This window comes from Somniosus microcephalus, unplaced genomic scaffold, assembly GCF_052327205.1.
Source record: "Somniosus microcephalus isolate GS21.2 unplaced genomic scaffold, FLI_Smic_1.0 unresolved_chr1, whole genome shotgun sequence".
Classification (NCBI taxonomy): domain Eukaryota; kingdom Metazoa; phylum Chordata; class Chondrichthyes; order Squaliformes; family Somniosidae; genus Somniosus; species Somniosus microcephalus.
Window position 1 is genome coordinate 47,162,410 of NW_028225179.1, and position 13,497 is coordinate 47,175,906.

Consider the following 13,497-nt stretch of genomic DNA (forward strand, 5'->3'; position numbering starts at 1 on the left):
ATCTTAATGAAGAATTCTATCATATTATGATCGCTCCGACCCAAGGGGCCTCATAGAGCAAGATTGCTAATTAATCCTTTCTCATTACATAATGATGGTGAGACTCTTTCTTTAAAAGGGGTCCCTGATGGTGCGATTCTCTTTATAAAAGGGGTCCCCGATGGTGACACACTCTCTTTAAAAGAGGTCACTGAAGGAGAGATTCTCTCTATAAAAGGGGTCCCTGATGGTGAGGTACCCTCTTTAAAAGGGGTCCATGATGGTGAGTTTCTCTCTATAAAAGGGGTCCCCAATGGCAAGACACTCTATAAAAGGGGTCGCTGATGTTGAGACTCTCTCTTTAAATGCGGTCCCTGATGTTGAGACTCTCTCTATAAAAGGGGTCCCTGATGGTGAGACTCTCTCTATAAAAGGGGTCCCTGATGGTGAGACTCTCTCTATAAAAGGGGTCCCTGATGGTGAGACTCTCTCTATAAAAGGGGTCCCTGATGGTGAGACTCTCTCTATAAAAGGGGTCCCTGATGGCGAGACTCTCTCCATAAAAGTGGTCCCTGATGGCGAGACTCTGTCTATAAAAGGGGTGATGCGCTATCAATTACTCATAAAAGACTGAGAGTTAAGAGAGTAACTAAAGGCTTTTATTAACAAAAGAATGAAGGTCTGCCTCGAGTGGTCGACCGGTCCAGAATACAAAGGGCTGGGGAGCAGTCACCTTTATACTAGGACTTGTGGGAGGAGTCAGCCGAGGCATGTCCAGGCATGTACACAGTGGAATAGAAACAGTGGTTTACCACATTCACCCCTTGTTTAAAATTGAGTCCGGCGGGGTGAAGTGTATTAAAAGTTAGTGTATTGGAGTCTCTCCGGAGGTCTTGTCTGCCGCTGTGATCGGCGTGGCGACGGCAGGGGTAGTGGAGCTTCCGGCGTCGAGTCCTGCGTAGGCTGTGGCACAGGCGTGTCGTCTTCGTAGATGTCGAGCGGGTCGCGGGGCCCAGGCCTGCTGTCTGCTGGGGCTGGATATCGGGTCGTGGGCGGGGGGTGGTAGTGAGTAGTGGGTTACTGCGGCCCCCGAGGGTGCAAGGTCTCTTATGGAGACAGTGTCCTCCCGCCCGTCCGGGTATGCAATGTAAGCATACTGGGGGTTGGCGTGGAGGAGGTCGACCCTCTCGACCAGGGGGTCCGTTTTATGGGTCCTCACATGTCTTCTCAGTAGGACCGGCCCTGGGGATGTCAGGCATGGCGGTAGCGATGTCCCCGATGTGGACTTCCTTGGGAAGACAAACATTTTCTCATGAGGGGTGGCGTTAGTGGCAGTGCAGAGCAGTGACCGAATAGAGTGGAGCGCATCGGGGAGCACATCCTGCCAGCGGGAGGTTGGAAGACCCCTAGACTTTAAGGCTAGCAGGGCGGCCTTCCAAACTGTTGCATTTTCTCTTTCCACCTGTCCGTTCCCCCGGGGGTTGTAACTGGTGGTCCTGCTTGTGGCAATACCCCTAGTTAGCAGGTACTGATGGAGTTCGTCGCTCATAAACGATGAGCCCCGGTCGCTATGGATATAGCTGGGGAAACCGAACAGGGTGAAGAGGTCGTTCAGACATTTAATGACCGTGGCACTGGTCATGTCCGGGCAGGGGATGGCGAATGGGAAACGGGAGTACTCATCAATAATATTGAGGAAGTACACATTGCGGTCGGAGGAGGGGAGAGGCCCTTTAAAAGCAACGCTCAGGCGCTCAAAGGGGCGAGTGGCTTTTATCAGGTGGGCCCTGTCTGGTCTATAAAAGTGCGGTTTGCACTCAGCGCAGACTTGGCAGTTCCTGGTCATGGTCCTGACCTCCTCAATAGAGTAAGGCAGGTTGCGGGCCTTGATGAAGTGGAAGAACCTGGTGACCCCCGGGTGGCAGAGGTCATTGTGGAGGGCCCGCAGTCTATCGATCTGCGCGCTGGCGCAGGTGCCACGCGATAGCGCATCCGGGGGTTCATTGAGCTTCCCGGGCCGGTACAAGATCTCGTAATTGTAGGTGGAAAGTTCGATTCTCCACCTCAAGATCTTGTCATTTTTGATTTTGCCCCTCTGCTTGTTGTTAAACATGAAAGCAACTGAACGCTGGTCAGTGAGCAGGGTAAATCGTTTTCCGGCCAGGTAGTGCCTCCAATGACGCACAGCCTCCACAATCGCCTGGGCCTCCTTCTCAACAGCGGAGTGTCTGGTCTCCGGGCCTTGGAGGGTTCGTGAAAAGAAGGCCACGGGTCTCCCCGCCTGATTGAGGGTAGCGGCCAGGGCAAAGTCGGACGCGTCGCTTTCCACCTGGAAGGGGATGGATTCGTCCACTGCGTGCATGGTGGCTTTGGCAATGTCCTCCTTGATACGGTGGAAGGCTAAGCGGGCCTCTGCCGTCAAGGGAAAAGAGGTGGACTTGATCAGCGGCTGGGCCTTGTCCGCATAGTAGGGGACCCACTGGGCGTAATAGGAGAAAAACCCTAGGCACCTCTTCAGGGCCTTGAGGCAGTGGGGCAGTGGGAGTTCCATAAGGGGACGCATCCGGTCGGGGTCGGGGCCGATGACTCCGTGTTCCACAACACAGCCAAGGATGGCGAGGCGGTTTGTGCGGAATATGCACTTCTCCTTGTTATATGTCAGGTTCAGGAGTTGGGCGGTGCGGAGGAATTTTTCGAGGTTTGCGTCATGGTCCTGCAAGTCACGGCCGCAGATGGTCACATTGTCCAGATATGGGAAAGTGGCCTGCAACGCATTTTGATCTACCATCCGGTCCATCTCCCTTTGGAAGACAGAGACCCCGTTGGTGACGCCAAAGGGAACCCTAAGGAAGTGATAGAGGCGGCCGTTTGCCTCAAAGGCAGTATACTGGCGGTCCTCAGGGCGGATAGGGAGCTGGTGGTACGCTGATTTCAGGTCAATGGTCGAGAAGACGCGGTACTGCGCGATCTGGTTGACCATATCAGCTATGCGGGGGAGTGGGTAGGCGTCCAGCAGGGTGTAGCGATTTATTGTCTGGCTGTAGTCGATGACCAGGCGCTGCTTCTCGCCAGTCTTAACGACCACAACCTGGGCTCGCCAGGGGCTGGTGCTGCCCTCAATAATCCCTTCCTTCAGGAGCCGCTCCACTTCGGTTTTAATGAAAACCCTGTCCCCGGCACTGTATCGCCTGCTCTTTGTGGCGATGGGCTTACAGTCGGGGGTGAGGTTAGCAAACAGTGGGGGGGGGGGGTGACTCTGAGTGTGGAGAGGTTGCACCTGGTGCGCGGCGGGCAATTTGGAAGCTGCTGGCTGCGGACTGTGAGTGGGGGTAGGGGTCCACCGTACGCCATCGTAACACTTTTAAGGTGGCACTGAAAATCTAACCCCAGCAGGACGGCAGCGCAGAGGTCGGCCAGGATCAGAAGTTTAAAATGATCGTACACAGTCCCGTCTACTACGAGTGTCACCACGCAGTAGCCGCCGATGTCCGCCGACTGGGACTCGGAGGCCATAGAAATCCGCTGGTGCGCAGGCAGGACTGGGAGAGAGCAACGCCGCACCGTGTCGGGGTGGATGAAGCTCTCCGTGCTCCCAGAGTCAAAAAGGCAGATTGTATCGTGACCATTTACCTTAATGTCCATTGTGGAACTGGCCAGCTGGTGCGGTCTCGCTTGGTCCAGTGTAACGGATGCCAGCGTAGGGGTCGGTGTGTCGCTGCGGGTATCAGATGAGGCGGTGTTGGGGGCCTGCTGCGTTCCGGCTGTCGTCCAAGATGGCGGCGTCCATGATCCCCATGTGGCTGGAGGCGTCCAAAATGGCTGCTGTACCGGTGGTTCGCACATGGCCGGGGAGGCCTGAGATGGCGGCCCGCATGGCCCACACGCGGCGCTGCTGGGGTTCGGGGTGGCTTTGGCCCTGCAGACGCTAGCGTAGTGTCCCTTCTTCCCGCAGCCCGAGCAGATCGCGTTTTTCGCCGGGCAGCGCGCTCTGGGGTGTTTTGCCTGGCCACAGAAGTAGCATTTCTGGCCTTGGGGCACTGCTGTCTGGCCTTGGGACACTGCTGCGGCAGTTGGGCCATTGCTGGGGTGTGGCTGGGGTGGCACGGCGCTATGAGGCGGTCCTACCGTGTCCCAGGCTGTCATTCCCCGCGGCGTCCACGGTGCAGAGGAGTAGGCATCCATGCCCCGGTAGGCTGCATCCAATGATAGTGCGAGTTCAGAGGCCTTGTTGAGGTCGAGGTCACTCTGCTCCAACAGTCGCTGTCGGGTGTAATTGGATCTGTGGCCCGCTACAAAAGCGTCCCGGATAAGTTCCTCTGTGTACACGGCGGCCTTTACATCCTTACAACCACAGGCCCGGCCAAGCACAGGCAGTGCCTGAAGGTATTCCATGGTCGATTCCCCAGGTTGTTGTTTACGACTCCCCAGAAGGTGCCTGGCGTACACTTCTTTCACTGGGCGCGTGTACTGGTCCTTGAGGAGCTTGATAGCGTCCGCGTACGAGGTCGCGTCTTGGATGACCGAGTACACTCGGTGGTTCACTTTGGAGGTCAGGACATCCAGTTTGTCCTCGTCCGATTTGATTGCTGCGGAGGCGGTCAGGAATTTTTCGAAACACTTAAGCCAGTGAGTAAACTTGGTGGATGAGTCCGCCTCCCGATGATCTAAGTCCAGGCATGCTGGTGTGAGGATCTTCTCCATTATAAAAATTTTGTTAATAAAATTGATGCGCTATCAATTACTCATAAAAGACTGAGAGTTAAGAGAGTAACTAAAGGCTTTTATTAACAAAAGAATGAAGGTCTGCCTCGAGTGGTCGACCGGTCCAGAATACAAAGGGCTGGGGAGCAGTAACCTTTATACTAGGACTTGTGGGAGGAGTCAGCCGAGGCATGTCCAGGCATGTACACAGTGGAATACAAACAGTGGTTTACCACAAGGGGTCCCTGATGTTGAGACTCTCTCTTTAAAAGAGGTCCCCGATGGTGAGGCTCTCTATAAAAGGGGTTCCTGATGGTGAGACTCTCTCTTTAAAAGGGGTCCCTGATGGTGAGACTCTCTCTTTAAAAGGGGTTCCTGATGGTGAGACTCTCTCTATAAAAGAGGTCCCTGATGGTGAGGCTCTCTCTATAAAAGGGGTTCCTGATGGTGAGACTCTCTCTTTAAAAGGGGTTCCTGATGGTGAGACTCTCTCTATAAAAGAGGTCCCTGATGGTGAGGCTCTCTCTATAAAAGGGGTCCCTGATGGTGAGGCTCTCTCTATAAAAGGGGTTCCTGATGGTGAGACTCTCTCTTTAAAAGGGGTCCCTGATGGTCAGACTCTCTCTATAAAAGGGGTCCCTGAAGGTGAGACTCTCTCTATAAAAGGGGTCCCTGATGGTCAGACTCTCTCTATAAAAGGGGTCCCTGATGGTGAGACTCTCGCTATAAAAGAGGTCCCTGATGGTCAGACTCTCTCTATATAAGGGGTCCCTGATGGTGAGACTCTCGCTATAAAATAGTTCCCTGATGGTCAGACTCTCTCTATAAAAGGGGTCCCTGATGGTCAGACTCTCTCTATAAAAGGGGTCCCTGATGGTGAGACTATCTCTATAAAAGGGGTCCCTGATGGTCAGACTCTCTCTATAAAAGGGGTCCCTGATGGTCAGACTCTCCCTATAAAAGGGGTTCCTGATGGTGAGGCTCTCTCTCATTCTACTCCTTCTCTTCCAGATCTGCCATACTCCGTTATCGGGAGCAGCCATTGATGCCATGACATCCAGCGGGCAACTGCGACTGACCGGCCTCCTCTTCCTCATCCTCTTCCTCGGAGACGCCCACGGCGCTTGCAACACGGGCAGCGCCAACGAGTGCAAGGCCGCCAGCTTCGTGCCGGGTGCCTACCTGGCGGGGGAGGGCTACGACATCGTGACCTTGCAAAGCACAGGGGCCTTTGTGGTTGACGTCAACACCTGGCAGAAGCCGGACGGCACCTGCACCCTGTGCAGCAACAACCTGATGTCCAACGCCCGCCAGCGCCTGCCCCTCACGCTGGTGGACTGGCAGATACAGCGGGCCTGCAAGAGAAAGCTCTCCAGCCGCCTCTTCCGCTCAGCCTCCGAGCTGGGCGAGTCCAGCAAGTCGGTCATCTCCAACGATTGGCAGGCCGACCTGCAGGTGCACCCCAAGCCCGGCTCCACTGTCAAGGTGATGGTGGGCGGCTCCAATTCCAAGCTGATGGAGTTCGGGGCCAAGAGATCCAAGTCAGACAGCTACAGCTTCACCAGCCACGAGTTCCACTGCCGCTACTACCGCTACCGGGTCAAGGACAAGCCCCTCTTGGCCGCCCAGTTCTCCCATGTCCTGTCCTTGCTGCCCAACGCCTCGCACGAGGGCACCAAGTTCCACTACCAGAAGCTGGTCAGCACGTACGGAACCCACTTCATCAAGGCGGTGGATCTGGGTGGCCGCTTCAAGGATGTGACGGCCATCCGGACGTGCGAGGCGGCCTCCGAGGGCCACACGACCGAGGAGATCAAGGACTGCCTGGAGATGGAGGCCAGCGGCCAGGTGGGGCTGCATGTCAGTGGCTCCGCCAAGTATAAGCGGTGCAAGGATCTAGCCAATACCATGAAGCATGGGGATAGTTTCCACCAGGCCTTCAATGACCGGGAGACGGAGGTGACGGGCGGCAAGGCCAGCGCTGGTGTGGACCTCTTCTTCTCCGAGGACTCATCGGCCTTCTCCCGCTGGGCGGGCAGCCTGCCCGCCAACCCGGGCATGGTGCGCTTCGCACTGGAGCCTCTCCACCACCTGCTGCCCAGGGGCGACCCGCGGCACGCCAACCTCCAGCGCTACATCAGTGACTACATCATGGCCAACGCGCTCACCCGCAACTGCGGCGCCACCGTCTGCCCCGCCGGCTCCCGGCCGGGCCCCCGCGATCCCTGCTCCTGTCTCTGCCAGGAAGACAGCCGGGTGGACAAGCTCTGCTGCTCCAAGGAGAAGGGCTTGGGCCGGCTGCTGGTGACGATCAAGCGGGCCCGCGACCTCTGGGGGGACTACACCTCCGCCACTGACGGCTACGTGGTGGTCAAGTACGGGCAGGCCACCAGCAGGACCTCCACCATCCTGGGCACCAACAACCCCTCGTGGAACAGCAAGCTGAGCATGGGCGAAGTCAAGGCCGAGAACGGAAACCAGCTGATCGTCGAGGTCTGGGACGAGGACAACGGCTATGACAACGACCGCCTGGGGACCTGCACCCGACCCCTGACCTCCGGCCCCCACAGCGAGATCTGCTACCTCAAGTACGGGAGCGTCACCTTTGACTTCACCTTCACCTGTGGGCCCCATCTGGGGGGGGCCACCTGCCAAGATTACGTGCCCCGCCCTGCCGGGCTGGCCTTCACCTCGCGCCTGGGGGATGTCCGGCCCTCCCTTTGGCCCGTCTCCCCCCTGCCCTCTGCCTCCAAGGGAGCTCGCCCATCAGTCCAATTCCCCTGACCTTTACCCTTTCACCGGCATTGACCCCCCCCACATGCCCTCCCCCTCAAGGAGCTCGCCCCTCAGTCCCATTCCGCTGACTTTTACCCTTTCACCCCCATTGCCCCCACATGCCCTCCCCCTCAAGGTGCTTGCCCCTCTGTCCTATTCCCCTGACATTTACACTTTCACCGCCATTGCCCCCACATGCCCTCCCCCTCAAGGAGCTCGCCCCTCAGTCCCATTCCCCTGATATTTACACTTTCACCGCCATTGCCCCCACATGCCCTCCCCCTCAAGGAGCTCGCCCCTCAGTCCCATTCCCCTGATATTTACCCTTTCACCCCCCAATGCCCCGCCCTTGAAGCAGCTCATTCTCATTCCCTTGCCCTTCCCCCATTTGCAATTCTCGTTCTGTCAGCCTCTGAAAGAGTCCCACGGGTGATGAAACTTCCCGGTCGCAATGGGCGTGAGCGCCTCGGCCCCAAACCCAGCCTACTCTGCTGCGCCAAGCTCTATTTCATGGGGCTTATCGAGCTCACGGCCCCCGCTAGTTTTGCTTTGAGGAGTTATCGGTAGAATTCTGTGCTATCCTGCTTTTCATTTCGCCTTTAGAGTTGAAGCCGGGTTCAGCAGGGTGTCGATTTTAAATGGGATTTCCGTCTCGTCAGCTTAGGGTGGGCAATCGGAGGAAGAGGCACTCCCAAGTTGAGACCTCTCCCACCCCGCTCCTCACTACCCGCCAACCCTGCCCCACTCAGCAAGCGATTCCTGGCTACTAACTGTGTCAGAGAGAAGATGCAGCCTTCAGTCTGGGGCCTGAATCCAATTAAGTTCATCTTACTCGCTTTGAGGTCGTCGTCATTTGCAGATTCGCTTTGTCTGGAGTCCGTCACCCCAGGAGGCGACTCAAAACAAACACAGTTTCGATGAATTGTGAAGGATTCATTCAACAACTTGGAGACACCCAGCCAGGCCTGTATCCCATGTCCTACGTCTTGCGATTCGTCCGTGGCACTATATTGTCGGAGCACCGTAGGTCTCATACCTTGCTTGAAGCTTTGTGCGACAGCAGAAGCTTTGGAACTTTTAGCGTTATCGAACGGAAGGCACTACATAGAGCGGCGTAGCATAATCTATAAAAATCTTGCTGATTTGCATTTGTATAATCGTATTTTTCCCAATAAACTCAATTGAGTGACATTTAGCCTGCAGTGTGTGTCATTTGTCAGCGTGCTGTGCTCTGCCGGTAGGGTCTGGAGGGGTGCGGGAATGATGACGAGGAACGTGGGGTGCTACCCCAGGCGGGTAAAAGGGTTTGATCTCGGGCCGGGCAGAGGCTCTGACCATGGGAGGGGCACAGAGCTTGGAGGAGCTTGGTGGCAGGGCGGAGCTCAGTACCTTTCCAGGCGTACTGCAGCTGCACATCGGAACTGGGTGGCAAATCCTGGATCTTCACGGGTGAGCTGAGCCAGTCAGTTTCGGAAGGGAATTCAACCAGGAGGTGCGTCATGCTCAGGCAGCGGTCCCGTCCTCAACCACTCCCCCGAATCCACAAAAGCGCAAAGTGTAGTGGGGACCTCTCCCTGGAACAGAGCAATCTGCTCTAAAAGGCGTCCCTGATGGTGAGACTCTCTTTAAAAGGGGTCCCTGATGGTGAGACTCTCTCTTTAAAAGGGGTCCCTGATGGTGAGACTCTCTCTATAAAAGGGGTCCCTGATGGAGAGACTCTCTCTTTAAAAGGGGTCCCTGATGGTGAGACTCCCTCTTTAAAAGGGGTCCCTGATGGTGAGACTCTCTCTTTAAAAGGGGTCCCTGATGGTGAGACTCTCTCTTTAAAAGGGGTCCCTGATGGTTAGACTCTCTCTTTAAACGGGGTTCCTGATGGTGAGACTCTTTAAAAGGGGTCCTGGACTATCAGCTCTCTCTCTAACTGCTGGTACACTGGGTGTGAGATCGGTCGAGTGTCTATTTAATGAGATCGGGGTGCGAACAGGATGTAACAGGGTGACAAGCTCGAGCAACCACAGCCCTGAAATTACAACCCAGTTCCTGCTAGAGGATGATGCCAAATATTTCTGCAATTCCTCTCTCATACATCTTGTTGACTCGAACTAGACTTTAGTCCAAATGTTATTAAATTTCCCTGTGGCTGTACAGGAGGTGACAGTGAGACACACACACTTGGCTCAGCTCATCCGCTGCTGAAACCCTCAACCATGCCTTTGTTCCCTCCAGACTTGACTGTTCCAACACACTCCTGGTTGGCCTCCCACATTCCGCCCAACGGAAACGTGAGGTGATCCAAAACTCGGCTGCCCGTGTCCAAACTCGCACCAAGTCCTGTTCGCCCATCGCCCCTGTGCTCGCTGACCTACATTGGCTCCCGGTTAAGCAGACACACACGGCTGTACAGTACCAGACGGGAGTGAATCGTTCCCTTTTACCCGCTGTGTACTGTGCATTTACAGGAGCTGACACAGACACACACGGGCCGTACAGTACCAGACGGGAGTGAATCATTCCCTTTTTACCCGATGTGTACTGTACAGGTACAGGAGCTGACACTGAGACACACACAGGCCGTACAGTACCAGACGGGAGTGAATCGTTCCCTTTTACCAGCTGTGCACTGTACATGTACAGGAGCTGACACTGAGACACACACGGGCCGTACAGTACCAGACGGTTTGAATTTTTCCCTTTTACCCGCTGTGTACTCTACATGTACAGGAGCTGATACTGATACACACACGGGCCGTACAGTACCAGACGGGAGTGAATCGTTCCCTTTTACCCGATGTGCACTGTACATGTACAGGAGCTGACACTGTGACACACACGGGCCGTACAGTACCAGATGGGAGTGAATCGTTCCCTTTCACCCGATGTGTACTGTACATGTACAGGAACTGACACTGAGACAGACACGGGCCATACAGTACCAGACGGGAGTGAATCGTTCCCTTTTACCCGCTGTGTACTGTACATGTACAGGAGCTGACACTGAGACACACACGGGCCGTACAGCACCAGACGGGAGTGAATCGTTTCCTTTTACCCGCTGTGTACTGTACATGTACAGTAGCTGACACTGAGACACACACTGGCCGTACAGCACCAGACGGGAGTGAATCGTTCCCTTTTACCCGCTGTGTACTGTACATGTACAGGAGCTGACACTGAGACACACACGGGCCGTACAGTACCAGACGGGAGTGAATCGTTCCCTTTTACCCACTGTGTACTCTACATGTACAGGAGCTGACACTGAGACACACACGGGCCGTACAATACCAGAGGGAGTGAATCGTTCCCTTTTACCCACTGTGTGCTGTACATGTACAGGAGCTGACACTGAGACACACACAGGCCGTACAGTACCAGAGGGAGTGAATCGTTCCCTTTTACCCGCTGTGTGCCGAACATGAACAGGAGCTGACACTGAGACACACACGGGCCGTACAGTACCAGACGGGAGTGAACCATTCCCTTTTACCCGCTGTGTACTGTACATGTACAGGAGCTGACACTGTGACACACACGGGCCGTGCAGTACCAGACGGGAGTGAATCATTCCCTTTTACCCGATGTGTACTGTACATGTACAGGAGCTGACACTGAGACACACACGGGCCGTACAGTAGCAGACGGGAGTGAATCGTTCCCTTTTACCCGCTGTGTACTGTACATATACAGGAGCTGACACTGAGGCACACACGGGCCGTACAGTACCAGACGGGAGTGAATCGTTCCCTTTTACCCGCTGTGTGCTGTACATGAACAGGAGCTGACACTGAGACACACACGGGCCGGACAGTACCGGACGGGAGTGAATCGTTCCCTTTTACCCGCTGTGTGCTGTACATGTACAGGAGCTGACACAGACACACACGGGCCGTACAGTACCAGACGGGAGTGAATCGTTCCCTTTTACCCGCGGTGTACTGTACATGTACAGCAGCTGACACTGAGACACACACGGGCTGTACAGTACCAGACGGGAGTGAATCGTTCCCTTTTACCCGCTGTGTACTGTACATGTACAGGAGCTGACACTGAGACACACACGGGCAGTACAGTACCAGACGGGAGTGAATCGTTCCCTTTTACCCGCTGTGTACTGTACATGTACAGGAGCTGACACTGAGACACACATGGGCCGTAGAGTACCAGACGGGAGTGAATCATTCCCTTTTACCCGCTGTGTACTGCACATGTACAGGAGCTGACACTGAGACACACACGGGCCGTACAGTACCAGACGGGAGTGAATCGTTCCCTTTTACCCACTGTGTACTCTACATGTACAGGAGCTGATACTGATACACACACGGGCCGTACAGTACCAGACGGGAGTGAATCGTTTCCTTTTACCTGCTGTGTGCTGTACATGTACAGGAGCTGTCACTGAGACACACACGGGCCGTACAGTACCAGACGGGAGTGAATCGTTCCCTTTTACCCGCTGCGTACTGTACATGTACTGGAGCTGACACTGAGACACACACGGGCCGTACAGTACCAGACGGGAGTGAATCGTTCCCTTTTACCCGCTGTGTACTGTACATGTACAGGAGCTGACACTGAGACACACACGGGCCGTACAGTACCAGGCGGGAGTGAATCGTTCCCTTTTAGCGGCTGTGTACTGTACATGTACAGGAACTGACACTGAGGCACACACGGGCTGTACAGTACCAGACGGGAGTGAATCGTTCCCTTTTACCTGCTGTGTACTGTACATGTACAGGAGCTGACACTGAGACACACATGGGCTGTTCAGTGCCAGACGGGAGTGAATCGTTCCCTTTTACCCGCTGTGTACTGTACATGTACAGGAGCTGACACTGAGACACACATGGGCTGTTCAGTGCCAGACGGGAGTGAATCGTTCCCTTTTACCCACTGTGTACTCTACATGTACAGGAGCTGATACTGATACATACACGGGCCGTACAGTACCACACGGGAGTGAATCGTTCCCTTTTACCTGCTGTGTGCTGTACATGTACAGGAGCTGTCCCTGAGACACACACGGGCCGTACAGTACCAGACGGGAGTGAATCGTTCCCTTTTACCCGCTGTGTACTGTACATGTACTGGAGCTGACACTGAGACACACACGGGCCGTACAGTACCAGACGGGAGTGAATCGTTCCCTTTAACCTGCTGTGTGCTGCACATGTACAGAAGCTGACACTGAGACACACACGGGCCGTACAGCACCAGACGGGAGTGAATCGTTCCCTTTTACCCGCTGTGTGCTGTACATGTACAGGAGCTGACAGTGAGACACACACGGGCCGTACAGTACCGGACGGGAGTGAATCGTTCCCTTTTACCCGCTGTGTGCTGTACATGTACAGGAGCTGACACAGACACACACGGGCCGTACAGTACCAGACGGGAGTGAATCGTTCCCTTTTACCCGCGGTGTACTGTACATGTACAGCAGCTGACACTGAGACACACACGGGCTGTACAGTACTAGACGGGAGTGAATCGTTCCCCTTTACCCGCTGTGTACTGTACATGTACAGGAGCTGACACTGAGACACACACGGGCTGTACAGTACCAGATGGGAGTGAATCGTTCCCTTTTACCCGCTGTGTACTGTACATGTACAGGAGCTGACACTGAGACACACACGGGCCGTACAGTACCAGACGGGAGTGAATCGTTCCCTTTTACCCGCTGTGTACTGCACATGTACAGGAGCTGACACTGAGACACACACGGGCCGTACAGTACCAGACGGGAGTGAATCGTTCCCTTTTACCCGCTGTGTACTGTACATGTACAGGAGCTGACACTGAGACACACATGGGCCGTAGAGTACCAGACGGGAGTGAATCGTTCCCTTTTACCCGCTGTGTACTGTACATGTACAGGAGCTGACACTGAGACACACACGGGCCGTACAGTACCAGACGGGAGTGAATCGTTCCCTTTTACCTGCTGTGTACTGTACATGTACAGGAGCTGACACTGAGACACACATGGGCTGTTCAGTGCCAGACGGGAGTGAATCGTTCCCTTTTACCCGCTGT

At 55.0% G+C, this 13,497-nt stretch overlaps 1 pseudogene; it reads left to right on the forward strand.

Annotated features, from left to right (window-relative positions):
- The first annotated feature begins 3,284 nt into the window (after positions 1-3,284).
- On the forward strand, positions 3,285-8,646 carry LOC147094905 (perforin-1 pseudogene; annotated as a pseudogene).
- Positions 8,647-13,497: the final 4,851 nt, after the last annotated feature.